This window comes from Anomaloglossus baeobatrachus, chromosome 1 (assembly GCF_048569485.1).
Source record: "Anomaloglossus baeobatrachus isolate aAnoBae1 chromosome 1, aAnoBae1.hap1, whole genome shotgun sequence".
Taxonomy (NCBI): Eukaryota; Metazoa; Chordata; class Amphibia; order Anura; family Aromobatidae; genus Anomaloglossus; species Anomaloglossus baeobatrachus.
In genome coordinates this window covers 300003908-300026185 of record NC_134353.1, presented here as the reverse complement: position 1 = coordinate 300026185, position 22278 = coordinate 300003908, and the positions used below count along the sequence as shown (strand labels likewise).

The 22278-nt window shown below is 43.3% G+C and overlaps 1 protein-coding gene across 4 annotated transcripts in view; it reads left to right on the top strand.

The window, feature by feature from the left end:
• BMPR1B (bone morphogenetic protein receptor type 1B) overlaps positions 1-22278 on the top strand; it is a 642076-nt gene that overhangs the window by 192107 nt on the left and 427691 nt on the right. The gene's annotated exons all lie outside the window — the stretch shown is intronic.

The window sequence follows — 22278 nt, the reverse complement described above, 5'->3', positions numbered from 1 at the left end:
CATCCACTTCCTGGAGTGGGAGGGACGTTCGGCGTCACATAGATGTCACACGGCAGCCGGCGAATAGAAGCAGAGGGACGGAGCTGAGCGGGACGTAAACATCCCGCCCACCTCCTTCCTTCTGCATTGTGGGCCGGGAGCCGCAGGACGTAGGTAAGATCTGTTCATCGTTCCCGGGGTGTCACACACTGCAATGTGTGCTACCCCGGGTACGATGAACAATCTGACGTGCAATTCTAGAGAAATGAACGATGTGCGTGCAATGAACGTTTTAACGTTCAATCGCAATCGCACGTACCTGTCACACACTGCAATGTAACTTACGATGCCGTATGTGCGTCCCTTACGACGTGACCCTGCCGACACATTGTAAGATACATTGCAGCGTGTAAAGCAGGCTTTAGACCAGTTGCTTCCTGCAAGATTTTAGATAGAAGAGTGAAAAGAATTATCAGAAGAACTGTCTAAGGGTCCCGTCACACGTAACAACGTTCCAGCGATCCCACCAGCGATCCGACCTGGCAGGGATCGCTGGAGCATCACTACTTGGTCGCTGGTGAGCTATCAATCAGGCAGATCTCCACAGCGATCAGAGACCAGCCACCAGCGACCCATGTAACGACGCTGTGCTTGGTAGCGAGGGTACACATCGGGCCACTAAGCAAAGCACTTTGCATAGTTACCCGATGTGTACCATGGTTACCAGCGTACCGCCGGTTCCCTGCACATTCAGATCGTTGATCTCCTGCTGTCAAACACACCGATGCATGCTGCACAGCGGGAGACTAATGAGCAAAAACTGGTCCTGATCGTTTTGTAACGATCAGTGACCTCGCAGCAGGGGCCTGCTCGCTGCTGCTTGTCACACACAGCGATATCGCTGGCGAGGTCGCTGATACGTCACAAAACCTGTTACGTTTCAGCAATCTTGCAAGCAATATCGCTGTGTGTGACGGGGGCTTAAGAGCCAACGACCATCTGTGGAGAGCTACAGAGTTACAGAAAGCCCTGGAATCAGCAAGTACAATAGTTTCATAGAAAACAATGAGTGGGGTCAACCTTCATGGCCTGTATGCACGCTCACCATGCAAGACTCAATTTCTGAAATAAAAGGGCATTTTAGGCCATGTCCATACACTTCGTTCTGGTTTCACAACAAAAATGCACCCTCTGGCAGACTCTTGACAAATGTAAACACTGTGTTTAACAAAAAAAACCGAGGTAAAAATGCATGCGTTTTCATTGCGTTTTCCCTGTGTTTGGGCTGCGTTTTGAACAATGCGTTTTTAACCCCTTCAGCCCCCGGGCACTTTCCGTTTTTGCGTTTTTGTTTTTTGCTCCTTTTCTTCCGAGAGCCGTAACTTTTTTTATTATTCCGTCAATCTTGCCATATGAGGGCTTGTTTTTTGCGGGACGAGTTGTACTTTTAAATGAAATCATAAGTTTTACCATATAGTGTACTGGAAAACGGCAAAAAAAATTCCAAGTGCGGAAAAATTGCAAAAAAAGTGGGATCGTACAATAGTTTTTGGGATATTTTATTCACCGTGTTCACTATATGATAAAACTGATGTATCTATGTGATGCCTCAGGTCGGTGTGAGTTTGTAGACACCAAACATGTATAGGTTTACTTGTATCTAAGGGGTTAAAAAAAATTCACAAGTTTGTCCAATAAAAGTGGCGCACATTTTGCGCCATTTTCCGAAACACGTAGCGTTCTTATTTTTTGGGATCTATGGCTCAGTGATGGCTTATTTTTTGCGTCTCGAGCTGACGTTTATAATGGTACCATTTTTGCGCAGATGCTACGTTTTGATCGCCTGTTATTGCATTTTGCGTAAAACTTGCGGCGACCAAAAAACGTAATTTTGACGTTTGGAATTTTTTTGCCACTACGCCGTTTACCAATCAGATTAATTGATTTTATATTTTGATAGATCAGGCATTTCTGAACGCGGCGATACCAAATATGTGTATATTTATTTATTTTTGGGGGGAAGGGGGGTGATTTGAACTTTTAGGTTTTTTGTTTTTTTTTTTATTTTCTAAAACTTTTTTTTTTACTTTTTTTTTAATTTTACTAGTCCCCCTAGGGGGCTATAGCAATCAGCAATCCGATCGCTGATCGCTATCTGCTGATCACAGCAATACAGCTGTAAACAGCAGATTCAGTCACTTTGGTTTTCCCTCTGCTCTCGGCCGAGGGAAAACGAAAGTGAAACATCATAGCAGCAGGCGTCATCACATGACCCTGTGCTACGATGGCAACCACCGATAGTCACATGATAACACACGTGACTTCCGGTGGGGGCGGCGGTAAGTAACAAACATGGCCGCGCGCATTTAAATCTTGCTGCCAGACTTTGGCAGCAACATTTAAGGGGTTAATGGCCGCGGGTGGAAGCGATTCCACCCGCGGATAGCAGGCACACATGTCAGCTGTTGAAAACAGCTGATATGTGTGCCGCTCCACGCCGCCTGCCCGCTGCAGGGGGCGGGGCTTAACTGGACACGATCCTGGACAGATAGATCCGTCCAAGGTCGTGAAGGGGTTAAAGGAGAAATATGATAGGATAGGATTTGATAGATAGCTAGCATACATAAATAGAGGGATAGATTGAAAAAATAGCATGACTGATCGCTGACAGCAAACAGAGACAGAGCCATGTGATGAGAATGAACTCAAGTGAACCTCTGAGGTCAGTGCCACAACACAGGCAGTAGTGTGGGGCCCGCAGCTGTGACATCAGAGTTTCACCCGTGTTCATTGTCATTGCGCGGCTCTGTCTCTGTGTGCTCTCATGAGCTCAGGTGAACCTTTGACGTAAGTGCTGCGACACCGGCATTAGTGCGGGGTCCGCAGCAACAACTTATCTGACAATATGTCGTCGGGGTCACGGAATTCATGACGCACATCCGGCGTCGTTAGTGACGTCGTTGCGTGTGACACCTCCGAGATCCGAAAAATGGCAAAAATCGTTGATTGTTGACACGTCATTCCTTTCCCAAATATTGTTGCTCTTTTCGGCCGCAGGTTGTTGGTCATTCCTGAGGCAGCATACATCTCTACGTGTGACAACCCGGGAACGACGAACAACAGCGTACCTGCATCCTCCGGCAATGAGGTGGGAGTGACGTTAATGCGGCTGCTCTCTGCCCCTCCGCTTCTATTGGTGGCCTGCTGTGTGACGTCGCTGTGATGCCGCACGAGCCTCCCCCTTAAAAAAGAGTTTGTTCGCTGGCCACAGTGACGTCGTTAGGAAGGTATGTGCGTGTGACACATACTAGCGATATTGTTCGCCACGGGCAGCAATTTGCCTGTGACGCACGCACGACAGGGGCGGGTGCGATTGCTAGCGACATCGCTAGCGATGTCGCAGTGTGTAAAGCGGCCTATAGGGTACCAAGAAGCAGAGAACATTCCAAAAGGAATATGACTGCAGAGTTGCACAGTGCACACATAATTTGTAGTCTGTTGTCATGGAGATGAGCATGCATTGTATTTTACAATTAATAAAACATATGATATACACCATTTCTTTTACTTTACATTTTAGATGCTTTGGTTAAAAGAAAGATTGTCATGAGGTGGTCTTAATATAATTTCATGTTTTGGGAAAAAAAAGAGCTCCAGCAGGAAAATGAGTGCTAGATCCAATTGCTCTGTATAGTAAACGTACGTCTATGATTGCTATAAACAGTGTAAGCTGTTCTTGTGATTGATTACAGTCTGGAAATAATTACACTGAATTGTTTATTGTAATTTATCAAATCAGTAGTTGGATACATGTTATAGAGCCAATTTATACCGTTTCCATATACACTCAATACCAATATTGAGTGTTTTATCTGTTTTGGATTCATGGTAGTATAAACTATACATGAAGACTATCAGATTATTGTGTGAGTGTTGTACTGGTCTGGCTGTAATAAAGCCCCCCCCCACTATTATGTAACACGCCCCCAAAAGTGAAAATGTGACATGTCTTTAAATAGAGTTTGTCACTAATATATATATATATATATATATATATATATATACAGTCAGATGAAAAAGTTTGGGCACCCCTATTAATGTTAACCTTTTTTCTTTATTACAATTTGGGTTTTTGCAGCAGCTATTTCAGTTTCATATATCTAATAACTGATGGACTCAGTAATATTTCTGGATTAAAATGAGGTTTATTGTACTATCAGAAAATGTGCAATCCGCATTTAAACAAAATTTGACCGGTGCAAAAGTATGGGCACCCTTATCAATTTCTTGATTTGAACACTCCTAACTACTTTTTACTGACTTACTAAAGCACTAAATTGGTTTTGTAACCTCATTGAGCTTTGAACTTCATAGACAGGTGTATCGAATCATGAGAAAAGGTATTTAAGGTCGCCACTTGCAAGTTGTTCTCCTATTTGAATCTCCTATAAAGAGTGGCATCATGGGCTCCTCAAAACAACTCTCAAATGATCTGAAAACAAAGATTATTCAACATAGTTGTTCAGGGGAAGGATACAAAAAGTTGTCTCAGAGATTTAAACTGTCAGTTTCCACTGTGAGGAACATAGTAAGGAAATGGAAGAACACAGGTACAGATCTTGTTAAGCCCAGAAGTGGCAGGCCAAGAAAAATATCAGAAAGGCAGAGAAGAATGGTGAGAACAGTCAAGGACAATCCACAGACCACTTCCAAAGACCTGCAGCATCATCTTGCTGCAGATGGTGTCAATGTGCATCGGTCAACAATACAGCGCACTTTGCATAAGGAGAAGCTGTATGGGAGAGTGACGCGAAAGAAGCCGTTTCTGCAAGCACGCCACAAACAGAGTCGCCAGAGGTATGCAGAAGCACATTTGGACAAGCCACTTCCATTTTGGAAGAAGATCCTGTGGACTGACGAAACAAAGATTGGGTTGTTTGGTCATACAAAAAGGCGTTATGCATGGAGGCAAAAAAATACGGCATGCCAAGAAAAGCACTTGCTACCCAAAGTAAAATTTGGTGGATGGGGGCTGTGTGGCCAATGCCGGCATCGGGAATCTTGTTAAAGTTGAGGGTCGCATGGATTCAACTCAGTATCAGCAGATTCTTGACAATAATGTGCAAGAATCAGTGACGAAGTTGAAGTTATGCAGGGGACGGATATTTCAGCAAGACAATGATCCAAAACACCGCTCCAAATCTACTCAGGCATTCATGCAGAGGAACAATTACAATGTTCTGGAATGGCCATCCCAGTCCCCAGACCTGAATATCATTGAATATCTGTGGGATGATTTGAAGCGTGCTGTCCATGCTCGGCGACCATCAAACTTAACTGAACTGAAATTGTTTTGTAAAACAGGAATGGTCAAATATACCTTCATCCAGGATCCAAAAACTCACTAAAAGCTACAGGAAGCGACTAGAGGCTGTTATTTTTGCAAAAGGAGGATCTACAAAATATTAATGTCACTTTTATGTTGAGGTGCCCATACTTTTGCACCGGTTAAATTTTGTTTAAATGTGGACTGCACATTTTCTGTTAGTACAAGAAACCTCATTTCAATCCAGAAATATTACTGAGTCCATCAGCTATTAGATATATGAAACTGAAATAGCTGTTGCAAAAACCCAAATTTTCATAAAGAAAAAAGGTTAACAATAATAGGGGTGCCCAAACTTTTTCATATGACTGTATATACATACACTATATGTATATATTTATATATGTGTATATATATATATATATATATATATATATATATATATATATATATACATATATATATATATATAGATATGTATATCTATATATCTATCTATCTATCTATCTATATATATATATATACCGTATTTTTCGCTTTATAAGACGCACTGGAATATAAGACGCACCCCAAACTTAGACATAAAAAAAGGTAAAAAAAAGAAAAATGGGGTCCGTCTTATACTCCGGTGTTCTCTTACCGGAGGGGGGCAGCAGTGGTGGTGAAGCGGGGTCACAGGAGGCACAGGTTGTGCTGGCAGGCGCGGCAGGTCAGTGGCAGCGGGGTCCGTGGTTGCAGGTGCCGTGGCGTCCGTGGTTGCAGGCGCGGTGGCATCCGCGGTGGCAGGATCCGTGGGGTCCGTGGTGGCGGCAGCAGCCGTGGCGTGTGAGCCGTGCAGCAGGCCGGTGCAGTGAGTGTCCGCGGTCCCGGTTCAGTGGTGGCAGCGGCGGCGGCGACTGCTCAGTGGTGGCAGGGACTGCTCAGTGGTGGAGTGTGTCCGCGGTCCCGGTTCAGTGGTGGCAGTGGCGGCGACGGCTCAGTGGTGGGAGTGGCGGCGACGGCTCAGTGGTGGGAGCGGCGGTAACTGCTCAGTGGTGGCAGCGGCAGGGACTGCTCAGTGGTGGCGTGTGTCCGCGGTCCCGGTTCAGTGGTGGCAGCGGCGGCGGCTCAGTGGTGGGAGCGGCGGCAACTGCTCAGTGGTGGCAGCGGCAGGGACTGCTCAGTGGTGGCGTGTGTCCGCGGTCCCGGTTCAGTGGTGGCAGCGGCTCAGTGGTGGGAGCGGCGGCAACTGCTCAGTGGTGGCAGCGGCAGGGACTGCTCAGTGGTGGCGTGTGTCCGCGGTCCCGGTTCAGTGGTGGCAGCGGCGGCGGCTCAGTGGTGGGAGCGGCGGCGACGGCTCAGTGGTGGAGTGTGTCCGCGGTCCCGATTCAAGTAATGGCGCCCGGAGCGACGCATGCGCAGATGGAGCTCTCATCCAAGGGCTCCATCTGCGCACGCGCTGACTCCCGGAGCAGCGCGTGCGCAGATGGAGCTCTCATCCAAGAGCTCCACCGGCGCCATCATTTGAAAGTGGGACCGCGGACAACTGGTAAGCTGCACAGCCGCCCGCCCCGCATGCACAGAGTGGCAGCCAGCAGGCTGCCCGCCCACTCTGCGTACAAGCCGCCGGGTACCTGTGCTTGCGTGCGGTGGCAGCCGGGTACCCATGGCTGTGTGCGGGCGGCAGATGGGTGACTGTGTGAGGGCGGCAGCCGGGTACCTGCACGGGCACCCGACTGCCGCTCGCACACAGCACCCGGCTGCCGCCCGCACACAGCCATGGGTACCCGTCTGCCACCGCATGCAAGCACAGGTACCTGGCTGCCGACCCCACACAGCACCCGCTGCCGCCCGCACACAGCCACGGGTACCCGGCTGCCGCTGCATGCAAGTACAGGTACCCGGCCGCTTGCATGCAGCCACAGGCACCCGCCCGATCGCCTCAGACAGGACCCCCCCCCCCCCCCGCTACCGCTTTATAAGACGCACCCCCCATTTTCCTCCCAAAATTTGGGGAGGAAAAGTGCGTCTTATAAAGCGAAAAATACGGTATATATATATATATATATATATACAGTTAGGTCCAGAAATATTTGGACAGTGACACAAGTTTTGTTATTTTAGCTGTTTACAAAAACATGTTCAGAAATACAATTATATATATAATATGGGCTGAAAGTGCACACTCCCAGCTGCAATATGAGAGTTTTCACATCCAAATCGGAGAAAGGGTTTAGGAATCATAGCTCTGTAATGCATAGCCTCCTCTTTTTAAAGGGACCAAAAGTAATTGGACAAGGGACTCTAAGGGCTGCAATTAACTCTGAAGGCGTCTCCCTCGTTAACCTGTAATCAATGAAGTAGTTAAAAGGTCTGGGGTTGACTACAGGTGTGTGGTTTTGCATTTGGAAGCTGTTGCTGTGACCAGACAACATGCGGTCTAAGGAACTCTCAATTGAGGTGAAGCAGAACATCCTGAGGCTGAAAAAAAAGAAAAAATCCATCAGAGAGATAGCAGACATGCTTGGAGTAGCAAAATCATCAGTCGGGTACATTCTGAGAAAAAAGGAATTGACTGGTGAGCTTGGGAACTCAAAAAGGCCTGGGCGTCCACGGATGACAACAGTGGTGGATGATCGCCGCATACTTTCTTTGGTGAAGAAGAACCCGTTCACAACATCAACTGAAGTCCAGAACACTCTCAGTGAAGTAGGTGTATCTGTCTCTAAGTTAACAGTAAAGAGAAGACTCCATGAAAGTAAATACAAAGGGTTCACATCTAGATGCAAATCATTTATCAATTCCAAAAATAGACAGGCCAGAGTTAAATTTGCTGAAAAACACCTCATGAAGCCAGCTCAGTTCTGGAAAAGTATTCTATGGACAGATGAGACAAAGATCAACCTGTACCAGAATGATGGGAAGAAAAAAGTTTGGAGAAGAAAGGGAACGGCACATGATCCAAGGCACACCACATCCTCTGTAAAACATGGTGGAGGCAACGTGATGGCATGGGCATGCATGGCTTTCAATGGCACTGGGTCACTTGTGTTTATTGATGACATAACAGCAGACAAGAGTAGCCGGATGAATTCTGAAGTGTACCGGGATATACTTTCAGCCCAGATTCAGCCAAATGATGCAAAGTTGATCGGACAGCGCTTCATAGTACAGATGGACAATGACCCCAAGCATACAGCCAAAGCTACCCATGAGTTCATGAGTGCAAAAAAGTGGAACATTCTGCAATGGCCAAGTCAATCACCAGATCTTAACCCAATTGAGCATGCATTTCACTTGCTCAAATCCAGACTTAAGATGGAAAGACCCACAAACAAGCAAGACCTGAAGGCTGCGGCTGTAAAGACCTGGCAAATCATTAGAAGGAGGAAACCCAGCGTTTGGTGATGTTCATGGGTTCCAGACTTAAGGCAGTGATTGCCTCCAAAGGATTCGCAACAAAATATTGAAAATAAAAATATTTTGTTTGGGTTTGGTTTATTTGTCCAATTACTTTTGACCTCCTAAAATGTGGAGTGTTTGTAAAGAAATGTGTACAATTCCTACAATTTCTATCAGATATTTTTGTTCAAACCTTCAAATTAAACGTTACAATCTGCACTTGAATTCTGTTGTAGAGGTTTCATTTCAAATCCAATGTGGTGGCATGCAGAGCCCAACTCGCGAAAATTGTGTCACTGTCCAAATATTTCTGGACCTAACTGTATACACAGTACAGGCCAAAAGTTTGGACACACTTTCTCATCTCTAGAACGACTGTTAAGAGGAGACTTTGTGCAGCAGGCCTTCATGGTAAAATAGCTGCTAGGAAACCACTGCTAAGAACAGGCAACAAGCAGAAGAGACTTGTTTGGGCTAAAGAAGACAAGGAATGGACATTAGACCAGTGGAAATCTGTGCTTTGGTTTGATGAGTCCAAATTTGAGATCTTTGGATCCAACCACCGTGTCTTTGTAGAAAAGGTGAACGGATGGATTCTACATGGCTGGTTCCCACCGTGAAGCATGGAGGAGGAGGTGTGATGGTGTGGGGGTGCTTTGCTGGTGACACTGTTGGGGATTTATTCAAAATTGAAGGCATACTAAACCAGCATGGCTATCACAGTATCTTGCAGTGGCATGATATTCTATCCGGTTTGTGTTTAGTTGGACCATTATTTATTTTTCAACAGGACAGTGACCCCAAACACACCTCCAGGCTGTGTAAGGGCTATTTGACTAAGAAGGAGAGTGATGGGGTGCTACGCCAGATGACCTGGTCTCCACAGTCACCAGACCTGAACACAATTGAGATGGTTTGGGGGTGAGCTGGACCGCAGAGTGAAGGCAAAAGGGCCAACAAGTGCTAAGCATTTCTGGGAACTCCTTCAAGACTGTTGGAAAACCATTTCCGGTGACTACCTCTTGAAGCTCATCAAGAGGATGCCAAGAGTGTGCAAAATAGTAATGAAAGCAAAAGGTGGCTACTTTGAAGAACGTAGAATATAAGACGTATTTTCAGCTGTTTCACACTTTTTTGAGTATTTCATTCCACATGTTTTAATTCATAGTTCTGATGCATTCAATGTGAATCTACAATTTACAGAGTTCTGAAAATAAAGAAAACTCTTTGAATGAGAAGGTGTGTCCAAACTTTTGGTCTGTACTATATATATATATATATGTATATATATATATATATATATATATATATATATATATATATATATATATATATATATTAGAATCACAGTTTTCTCTGCTGCTGATTTAGCATTGGTCATGATTCTGGGCCCTGTATAACTCCACCCTTGCCACTTATTGGCAGTTTTCTGTGTGCACATTATATTGACAGAAAGCTGCTAATGAGTGGTGTGAGTGGAGTTATACAGAGCAGTTGACTACATGGCATGAGACACTAAAGGGGGCTTTACACGGTAGCGATATCGCTAGCAATTTGTAGCGATAGCGAGCGTGTAAGTACCCGCCCCCGTCGCGCATGCGATTGTTTGTGATCGCTGCCGTAGCGAACATTATCGCTATGGCAGCGTCACACATACTTACCTGGTCGGCGGCGTCGCTGTGACTGCCGAACAATCCCTCCTTCAAGGGGGAGGGACGTTCGGCATCACAGCGACGTCACCGCAACGTCACTAAGCGGCCGGCCAATCAAAGCTGAGGGGCGGAGATGAGCAGGACGTAACATCCCGCCTACCTCCTTCCTTCCGCATTGTGGCCGGCAGCAGGTAAGGAGACGTTCCTCGCTCCTGCGGTGTCACACATAGCGATGTGTGCTGCCGCATGAGCGATGAACCACCTGGATAAACAACTCTTACCGATTTTTGAGTTTGGGACGACCTCTCCATGGTGAACGATTTTCACCATTTTTGAGGTCGCTTAAGGTCGCTGGTCAGTGTCACACGCTGCGATATCGATAATGACGCAGGATGTGCGTCACTAACAACTTGACCCCGACGACAAAACATTAACGATATCGTAGCGTGTAAAGCCCCCTTTAGTCCTGTAGTAATAAACTCCTGCTATTAAAACATTGATTTTATTGAAAAAGCAACACAACCCAGTAAGTCACACATCACTGTAATCAAGGTTTCAGCCCCTACATCATGCTGCTCACAGATTACATAACAAAAACATGCTGACAGATTCCTTTCAACTTTGTCTTACATGTGAAATTTAGGCTTTACCTCTGAGTTACCAGTTACAACTAATAGACATTTATTACATATTTGTATGGATATTAAATAGTTAAATACAGGCTCATTTCTTAAACGCAACCTGTCACCTACTCTCCTGCGGGACGGTCCAATACGTTCCAGTCCGATGGGCGTTGCTGGTCTCGGTCCGGCACCTCTTTTATCCTTGTAATCACCATATTCCTTCCTGGTTTGTGAGGATGACAGTCCTTATGCCATCCACATGTGCCCTCCATTGCGCTCCTGTGCACGCACACTTCTCTCTGCCACACTGAGAGCAGAGTAAAGTATTGTACACATGTGCAGGCCGTCGTTCAACTTTCCCCGTACCTGTGCATTGCAGTACTTTGTTGTGTCCTCAGCATGGCAAAGAGAAGTGCGCATGCGCAGAAGCACAACGGAGGACACAGTATGGATGACGTAGGACGCGTCATCCACATGAAGCAGGAAGTAAGACAACGATCGCAAGCAACAAGGAAGCGCTGGGTCAAGATTTGTGACACTCATCAGACCGGATCAGAACACCCCACAGCTGAGTAGGTGACAGGTTTCCTTTAAGTCCAGTTGACTTATATAAGGGGAATTATTTTCGAACATTCTTGAGATTGTGAATTTTAATGCTCCCTGTGCTGTTCCAATAGCTTAACTTTTGTTTGGGTTTTACACAAGAGAAAGCTTCCTGTACAGTGACCACTGTCGTGATGATAACGACTGGGCAATTTCAATAACAAGTGTATTACACTTTTTTGACAGAGAGAGGAGCTGGTTTATCTTATCAATGAGCAATTCAGTCAGCCTCCTTCATACACATATTTGCTCACATGGTGATAAAGGAAGCTCCCTACTGTGTGAAACCCAATGGAGAAGGGAAGTTGCCAGAAAGGCAAGAGAGGCACTAAAGCCGGGCCACATTTGTAAAATAAAGTAAATTAATAACTCATACATAATTTATTAATTGAGACATCTCTGTGGAGACATCATACTGTGTTGCAGGCACTAAAGAGACATCGTATTGTGTTGGGGTGCTGTGGAGCATCATACTGTGTTGGGGCACTATGAAGAGATCATTCGGTGTTGGGGCACTATGAAGACATCATACTGTGTTGGGGATGCTGTGGAGCATCATATTATATTGGAAGCACTGTGTGGAGCATCATACTGTGTTTAGGGCACTATGGAGACATCATATTGGGTTGCAGCACTGTGGAGCATTATACTGTGTTGGAGCATTGTTACAACATCATACTGTGTTGGGGGAACTATGGAGACATTATATTGTGTTGGTGCACTATGAAGCATCATTCTGTGTTTTGCACACTATGGACACATCATATTGTGTTGGGGCACTATGGAGACATCATAATGTGATACTTTGCTAAAATTGCTCTGTTTGTGTGGAAGGGGCATTTGTGGGTGGGGTATACTGTATGGAAGGGTATCATACTGTATGAGGACTATAAAAGGGATAATGTAATGAGTGGAATTACCAAGGGTCTTCAATAGGGTCACTATTACTGTGTATGTGCTGTATAACATTTCCCTCTCTATGTTTTTAAAGGTTTTGAGGAATGTTCTTCTATGACTATTTTTTTTGAGTGCTGATGCCAACTTGGTCTTTTCCATAGAGCACTATGCTTTCTATGTACTCCTCTGAACATAACGTAACAACATTATTTCTTGCTGAGCAATCAAGTTATGTTTTATTTAATTTGCAATTTTTTTTCTATATGTCACCAGCTTATAATGATTTCCTCCCTTTAGTGTAGGAATGTACCCCCTTCCTAACGGATTTCAATACAAGTAAACTGCCCATTCTCCTCTGTACCTAAAAATGCTTAATGTAAAAATAAACACCAGTGCGATAGATTAAAAGTAGAGATCTATTTATTGGTGGCCAGATGCAAGGTAGACATTTTGAGGTTGACTTGCAGTTGACATAGACATACCAAGGTCTCGAGGTTTGTTGATTCTCTGCAGTGGTTTTACTTACATTCAAGCATGTTTTCTCAGCATGACTCCACACATATTGTATTTCCTACAGATTTCAAGCAAATCATGTTATTTATTACCAGGTAGATGTAAAACTCCATATGTCACTTCATCTGAAAGAATTCCATAGAAGCAGGCAGGTTGCGACTCTGAGGCCGGCAGTGTATGCCAGGTTAGGACGAGGCCAAGGTGGGATAAAGAAATAACCTGCCAGTTGTAATCTTCAGAACCTTTAAGTAAACAAAGGTGGAATGAAAACAAAGTTTTTTTTTCTTTGGAAACCTGTACGGGGTCCAATGATAACATTCCTCGCTGAGCTGTATGCACCCTGTGAGAAAGACACCACAGTGTAATAGATTAGAGCCACAGACCGGCCTCAGTACTCACTTTGTACATGGAGAACGCTGCACGTCAGATGTCCTCATGCTGTATTTTTACATCATACCCATAAAAAAGCAACAGTTGAAAAAAAATAACTAGCATAACAGTAGTAAATTACAATAACAGCTTGTATGTTTTCCACAAATGATAGTCTCTTGTTTTGGGCATAACACTGAGACTTACAATGTATCCATTCATATGCCATTTGGTAACAGTCTGTAGAAATAACACTTTTTGCAGAAACTCAATGGTCATATCTAATACTTTGAATTATAACCTGAAAAACGGAAAAGCAATAAATCACTTAGGCCCCCTTCACACGTCAGTGAAAAACGTTCATCTTTTACACAGCCACGTTGAAGCTGCGTTTGGCCCATCCATGCGCCATGATTTTGGCACACATGTTCTGTCCCTGTGCTAGCCGTGTGACATCCAGATAGCACACGGTCAGCATGAACTTCTATCTTTACCTATGCCTGCTACTTCTGGGTCCACGGTGCACTGAATATGCATGAGTATAATGAGCAGGACCCAGAAGTGACAGCAGCGCAGAAGAAAACAACACTGGAGACAGGTGAGTATAGAAAATCATTTTATTTTAAAGACATGTGTTTTCTCTGGTTCGTGTCACAGTGATGTCACACGGATCGCATCAATGTGTGGTCCATGTGACATCAGTGCTGCTGGAGAAAAAGTGACTTGTCTTCATGCAGAACACACACATGTGGGAGCTCCATACGGACACACTGTCCTTGTGAAAACACTGATTTGTGTGCAGACCCATTTTTTTAATGGGTCTGCTTATGTCCATGTCTCCGGTACGTATGAAAACGGATGTCATACATACTGGAATCTCTGATGTGTGAAAGGATCCTTAAAGGGGTTGTCTGGCCTTACATAGTTATATAGATACATAGGTTGAAAAAAGACCTAGGTGTATCAAGTTCAACCTTCCTCCACCAATTATGCATTTTTTGTCAGTAAATTATCTATAACCCACATTGTTATGCATACCAAGAAAATCAACCAGCCCTTGTGGTGAAAGACTGCAGTTACTCTTTGTGACTGCAGACTTCTGAATCCTTACAGTGTGCGCACCACACACTGTCAGGATTCTCTGGTGTTGCCGGTTAGAGCAGGCAGTTCCGTGACCATAAGTATATGAAATGCATTTCTACGGCCACATTCAGACTAGACGTGCTCAGCTTTGTTCAATTCAGTTTATTGAGCAAGGCCAACCATGGTCTAGTCGGCATGTTACTCCATGTATTCAAATTGTAGTAGTAAGTATTGTTTAGTAAAGGACATAGCAGTCCTGTTTTTTATGAAAAAGTGTACATATGCAAGTTCACGTGATTTCACTGTAAATGGACATGGGTGGTTGTGTGATTGGGCTCTGCATGCTGGGATCCCACAACCTAAAAGTTAACACCCAACTTTTATCAGAAAGTTAAATCTTTTAACCTACTAGTAGGTATAGTTTTGTACATTTTTAAGAAGTCTGTGGCTGCCCACTGTTACCCTGAATAAAAAAGGAAGCCACGGAATGGTGATATGTGCTTGTTAAAGAGGCCACGTAAGGTCTGTATTGTCATGACTATTAAAAGGAATGTCTTATCTTGGACATTTATAGCATATCCAAAGGATAGGCCATAAATGTCTGAAAAATGTGGGTCCCGTCATCTATCTTGAGAAAGGAGCCTCATCATGCACTATGCAGAATGGACAGGTGACCATGCATGGGCTGATCTCTATTCATTGCAACAGAAGTTCCAAAAAATTGCTAAGTAATTGGGGAAATTTTCATAGCTGCTATACAAGTCTATATGCTCACCGTGGCATATAATGAAGGCTTTGTGTGTGAGTCAAATGTGAGTCTTAATTTTGGGACATACTTTTATTACACATTTATGTTGTATTCAATAAATATGTTGTAAATGATGATAATAACAGTTTAAACACCCATTCTAGAGCATCTTTTCTTAGAACTCTTTGTTGTGCTGTTCCTTTGTTACTTCACAAAGAAATTTATGAATAAATGGACTACTGAGTTATACCGGTTCTAAAAGTGTCCCCTAAGCAGTGCTGAAAGTGTAAGATTATCTATGGACAAGCAAAATCCAGTTAATTTCCTACATCTCCAGGAGGAGTAATGGAGGACTAGCACAACAAACGGCTATAACAAGGCTCCTGAGTTAATATTTCATCAGGAAAGAAAGACAGTAAGAAAGAAAGAAAGAAAGAAAGAAAGAAGAATGTATTTACAAATATAGACATCATGAAAGCTGAGAAATATTTCTTGTATTCTAGCTGACATTGCTAACATCCTGGCCTAATGAAATAAATCATTACGGGTAGATTTCTTGGCTCTTTCTTTCGTCCTTGAATTGTAAACAATAAAAGTGTTGGGTTTCCTTACATATTTTTATTTCTTCGATGGAATAAAAGCAGTCCAAACAAAGTAGGACCTAGAGAGGGATTGTGACTAATTGTAACACTTACTAGTAATTGTACTAAGTGGAGGTCCTCAGAAACACATTCAGCCAGCAGCTCTGTGTGGTCCTGCCCCGGCCAAACCACTGTATTTACACGGCTGTCGATATAAATGAGAAGAAGGCACACGGTGATGGCTGCTGGCTGGCTGAGATGCTTCATCCTCTATGCCTTTGATACCATGTTCAAATATGAACCTTGTAAAGTGGTAATGACAGCTTTTCACTTTGTTCAATGAGGAAAGTTGGAAAGAAAGTTAAAGAAAAATATTCTGAAATTTTTACATCAGCAAATGCTTCTTCTGGGATCCTCCTGCCCGTTTGCATTGAGACAAAACTCTTCAGATTTTCCATATATTGACCTACACTTGTGATTTCTTTATGTAAAAACTGTTATTGGATTTTACAATTGATAGATTTCCCTAATAATACCAGTTCATATGTTTTTTAGGTTTCATTCACACTTCATGTATGAAAAAATCAGTCCGAATGTCATCAGTGTTTAACATTTCCATCAGTGTTTGGTCAGTGTGTCTGTTTTGCCATCAGTGTTACATCAGTGGTTTTCACGCATAAAAAAATACAAAGCTTATTAGATTTATTACAATGCTAATCACGTTACAGCACACGATATAATATATAGGTCAGGTAAAGAGAAAACCGGTTTAAATGCCGCGCTAAAAACCACTGATGCTGTAGATGAAAAAGATTTCCTTTATTTTATAATTCTACGCGTTTCAGAGATATCTCCGTCTCCTTCCTCAGGAAAAGAATTCATATTCGAATATGATTTCTTTTCCTCAGGAAGGAGACGGAGATGTCTCTGAAACGCGTAGAATTATGAAATAAAGGAAATCTTTTTTATCTACAGCATCAGTGGTTTTTAGTGCGGCATTTAAACCGGTTTTCTCTTTACCTGACCTATATATTATATACTGCTTTCCGGGGCTGCTGCTAAACCACAAAAAGGCACTCACATGCGATCATAAGGAGTTGTGACTTGCACAACCCTACCAGCTGAGTATACCTCTTTCTGTCTCTCTACCCTCATTCCGAGTAAGACCCTATTGCGCTTTTTCCCCCTACAGCTCTACAAGTTACAGCACACGGACAGCACACTGTCACCCATATGCTGTCTGTGAATTTCATGGACCATTAAACTTGTTTGCGTAATTTTGATTCCTGTCAAAAATCAGTATGACTCAGTGATTTTTTTGCAGACCCGGTCCACAAAAAAACATCGATATGTGAACAGCCCCATAGACTATAATTGGTACATGTTCTATCTGTGAAAACCACAGATCGAACAGGTATGTCAAAAATGGATGTCTGAATAAGACCTTAGGGTAGGGTACAACATTGTAGAAAAGATTAGATTGCTGGTATACCCTTTTGCTGTAGATGCAGTTTTTTCTTGACTTTACGACTTTACAGACATCTTTGATTTTTCTCTTTAAAGAATATAGGTTATACTATGTTTCTTCGCAAGCAGGAAGGTGGCAAAATGAGGCAAAAAGGCTCAGACCCTCTCATGTATAATCAGGAAAGTCATTTTCAAAGTGTTTTGGCAAAGCCTGTAATGATCACAAAATACCGCATACATTACACGTCTGATTGCCAGTAGGGGATAAGTAGGAATTTTTACATTCCAAAGCAAATTAATTTACGCTGTATGTCTTGCCTTCCTCAGGATCAACTAAGGTTTTGTATAATATAATAAAGGTGATTGACTAATTTAATCTCCACCCCCCCAACCACTTTAAAATTCAAGCTTCTTTTCATACAAGAGCCATGACATTTTTTCAATGAATCCCAACGATTTCATTTACTGAGATTCGGCTTAATCAGGTTTTATTGGGGTCCTGTTGTTTTTTACAGTAAGAATAGCATTGATTTAAGAAATGGTGGAGCCACTGACAGAAAGCATTGATTGAATCCTATAGCTGTAGTTGACTTATAGATTTTAAGAACTCCTAAAGTGCAAAAGTTGTGTGGTGATAAATCCTCCCTCTAACTGAATAGCTATTGGCTTTTACTTAGGATAGCTATATGACAAATGGCATCTGTAGTGGCCATTACACAAGAGCGAATATATTTGATTGGAATTGAATTCCACAAGAATCAAATTTTTCATGATCCGCTCACACGCAGATTTAGCAATATGGTGCCCTTTCTGTAAACCTTAAAGGTCCACCAAAAGATTAAAAATTAATACAAATAATAAAAGATGCTTTTTTTCTAACCCTTCCGCTTCTCACTGTCACAGTCTTCGCTGCATCTTTTGATAATCCCCAGATGTCATGCATCGTTCAGGTCCACACTTGCAGGGTGCCGTGGCAGCATCAAACTCTGTTCACATTGCAGAATCCGACAAGCAACCTGATTTCTCCTAGAGTCTTTTCCACTGTTTTCCAGTCCTGCAAGAGTTAACTCTTGTGGAATGGTGTTCAGCTCCTTGAGACTCAGGTTGCTATTTCCTGTTCAGCTGTCTCCTCCCTATTTAAGGTTTGGGAGTCTGTTTGTCGCTGCTGATAACATCTTCAGCTTATGCTCCTGTGATCTCTGTGGCTTTCTAGTGAACACATTCGTGGTGACCAGTAGTGTGTTATTTTTGGTGTGAAAGTTTCCCCATTGTGCATTTACTGCCTTCCTAATACTTTGTTCCCTCCCATACACGTATAGTCTTTCCTTTGTGTTTGTGTGCAGGGTGTACAAATTTTGTTTTTTCCCCTGTCTATGTCATTTTGTGCGGTTTGTTATGGTTTATCCAGCCCGCCCCAATGATGGGGAAGGAGTGCGTTAGAACAGGGCATGGACAGGAATCAGGGTCATGTTGGCAGCTCAGACCTCGCTACCTTCAAGCATACCTCTGAGATAAGTGACAGCGCAGGGACTCCAGTCTGAGGGCCAGTATAGGTGTCCCTATTTAGCCTGTTCATACACCGTTATAATTGGCCTCTAAAGTTAAGCTAGGACTCCTGTCTCAGATAAGGCCATTCTGCATATGTGCACCTAAGGGGTGCTTCACACACAGCGAGCTCGCTGCCGAGATCGCTGCTGAGTCACGCTTTTTGTGACGCAGCAGTGACCTCATTAGCGATCTCGCTGTGTGTGACACTGAGCAGCGATCTGGCCCCTGCTGCGAGATCGCTGCTCGTTACACACAGCCCTGGTTCGTTTTCTTCAAAGGCGCTCTCCCACTGTGACACACAGATCGCTGTGTGTGACAGCGAGAGAGCGACAAATGAAGCGAGCAGGGAGCAGGAGCCGGCGTCTGGCAGCTGCGGTAAGCTGTAACCAAGATAAACATCGGGTAACCAAGGTGGTTACCCGATATTTACCTTAGTTACCAGCCTCCGCCGCTCTCACGCTGCCTGTGCTGCCGGCTCCGGCTCTCTGCACATGTAGCTGCTGTACACATCGGGTTAATTAACCCAATGTGTACTGTAGCTAGGAGAGCAAGGAGCCAGCGCTAAGCAGTGTGCGCGGCTCCCTGCTCTCTGCACATGTAGCTGCATTACACATCGGGTTAATTAACCCGATGTGTACTGTAGCTAGGAGAGCAAGGAGCCAGCGCTCAGTGTGCGCGGCTCCCTGCTCCCTGCACACACAGCTAAGCGGTGTGCGCTGGTAACTAATGTAAACATTGGGTAACCATACCCGATGTTTACCTTAGTTACCAGTGTCCGCAGCTTCCAGACGCCGGCTCCGTGCAAGCGCAGCGTCGCTTGCACGTCGCTGCTGGCTGGGGGCTGGTCACTGGTCGCTGGTGAGATCTGCCTGTTTGACAGGTCACCAGCGACCATGTAGCGATGCGGCAGCGATCCTGACCAGGTCAGATCGCTGGTCGGATCGCTGCTGCATCGCTAAAGTGTGAAGGTACCCTAAGGTCACAGTGCAAGCCGTAACCTTATAATGTCATAACCTTTTGCTCATTTGAAAAGAACCCTCTAGGATGTCCCCGTGATTTCAGCATAAGCAGCTATCAAATAATGCAGCGAGGACTGGACTGGTGATGGTGAGGAGCAGAGGGATCTGATGAGTGGAGAGATAACTATAAGGATCTTTCTTTTTTAAATCTCACATCTAGGCTATGTGCGCACGCTGTGTTTTTTGCCGCATTTTTGCGTGTTTTTTTGCTCTAAAAAGTTGAAGGAATCTCCTTACCCAGCAAAGTCTTTGAGTTTTCATTTTTGCTGTCCGCACAGTGCAGGTTTTTTTTGTTGCGTTTTTGTGCTGACCACAATTGAATTGAATGGAGAAAATCCCGGCAAAAAATTGCAGCAAAACGCAGCCAAATGCAGAACAACGCATGCTTTCTTTGATGCGATTTTGCCGCGGGTGCGTTTTTGTGCATTTTTTTGGGGGGCAAAAATGCTGCATCTTTGTGGTCACAAAAAACGCAGCATACGCACATAGCCTTATTATGCTCTGTGGTTTGGAGAGACCCCTGAGCATGTTAAGAGACATTAAATTTGTGGAGAATATCTTCTCTATGAATTTAATTGCCTTGGAGAACTGTGTGCAAACAGGCAATTTTGAATTTTGCCTGACCACATAATCTATAGTGGCCATATTTGTTAGATACAATTAGCTAAAAACAGATATATGAATTCAAATTGTTTTAAAAATCCACGGTAATAACTGCTTTATAAGTAAAAGTAATAATGTAAAAGAGTTAGTCAGGACCTCCTAGTAAAGTGAAAAAAATAGAGGCACAGAGTTTCTGCGAATGCAAGAATTAAATTAATGAAACAACATAAAACCACCCTCTCGTTAAAATTGTAAAATTGACTAAATGTGGAAAATGTGTAATCAATTACTTGTCACCCTCCCCATGAATTATTCTCCCTCTGTTCTGATTTATGGTCTGTTGCTTTTTTACAACATGCCCTCCACAGTTTCAGGCCTTGAGTCATCAATTTTTCTCCAGGTTTCAGAAGCAATTTACTCTTTTTTCTAATTTGCTTTAGATTTGTGCCATTTTTAAGTTAGTTTTCTTTTTGAAGACTTTTTGTTTTTACCTCAATAACTTTGCTTACGATAATGTTTTAGACAGATGCACAAAAAGCGACTTTCACCAATTGTCGTATTTTTTGGGGCTAATCTCATTCCAGTCCCTGCCTCGAGTAAGGATTTCTCAGAATTTTCAATTTAGCACATTTTTAGACAAATGTTCGCCTTTTTAAGCGCGATTCAACTTTTGCCACTTTTTTATGTTTTGTGTTATTTGTTGCTATTTTCTATTTCAAATTCTTCAAAATAACGAATTTTTAAAAACAGTCTGCATTCTCAACCTTTTTGGAACATTTTAGCTTAATAATCTGCACATTTTTTGAAGGGGCACAAAATGGTGCAAAAATAATTTATACTGAATAAAAATATAAACGCTAGAGTTAAGTGAGTTTCGAAATATTCTTATTCGCGATACTCATAATGAGCACTTTGTAATACTCGCGTATTCGTTCCGATTAGCGAGTACAATGCAAGTCAATGGGAAATGCAAGTAATTTTTTACTGAACTCCAGCAGAAAATTACTCGCATTTCCCAATCAGAAGAAAATTACTTGCATATCCCATTGACTTGCATTGTATTCACTATTCGGAACAAATACGCGAGTATTACAAAGTATTCATTGCGACTATAGCGATTACAAATATTTCGATATTTGCTGAACTCTAATAAACGCCACACATTTGTTTTTGCTCCCATTTTTCATGAGCTGAACGCAAATCTCAAAGACTCTTTCTATGTAAACCAAAGGCCTTTTTCTCTCAACTATTCTTCACAAATTTGTCTACTTCTGTGTTAGTGAGCTCTTCTCCTTTACCAAGATAATCCAACCACCTCACAGGTGGGACATATCAACATTTTGATTAGATAGCATGATTATTGCACAGGTGTGCCTTAGGCTGGCCACAATAAAAAGCCACTCAAAATGTGCCTTGTGTACATCGAAAAAGTCTTAGAACTTTGGGCTTAGCTAATGAAAAATGTGAACAAAAACAAAAGTGTTGCATATATATTTCTGTTCAGTATACTTCTATAAAGTTGCGCTCACACGAACGTATGACTAGCACGATTATCTGATCGCATCACCCGCCACGGCCACACACTCTCCTGAGAGGAGCGGGTCAGCTGCATGTATTTCTATGCAGCTGACACGCTCCTGTCCGAAGAGTGTGCGGCTGCGCCGGGTGATGCGATCAGATAATCGTGCTAGTCATACGTTCGTGTGAGCGCACCCTAAATGTCACATAAATTGTTGTTAAATCTTGCAAAAACATCTGTAAATCCTAAACTCTGCTAAAAGTAGGAAACATATTAATATCAAGCTAATACAGATAAAATAGTCTTCAAAAAAATGTAAATGTAAAAGATTAATATGGCCAAGGGCTTAATGATCTTAATCGCAGAG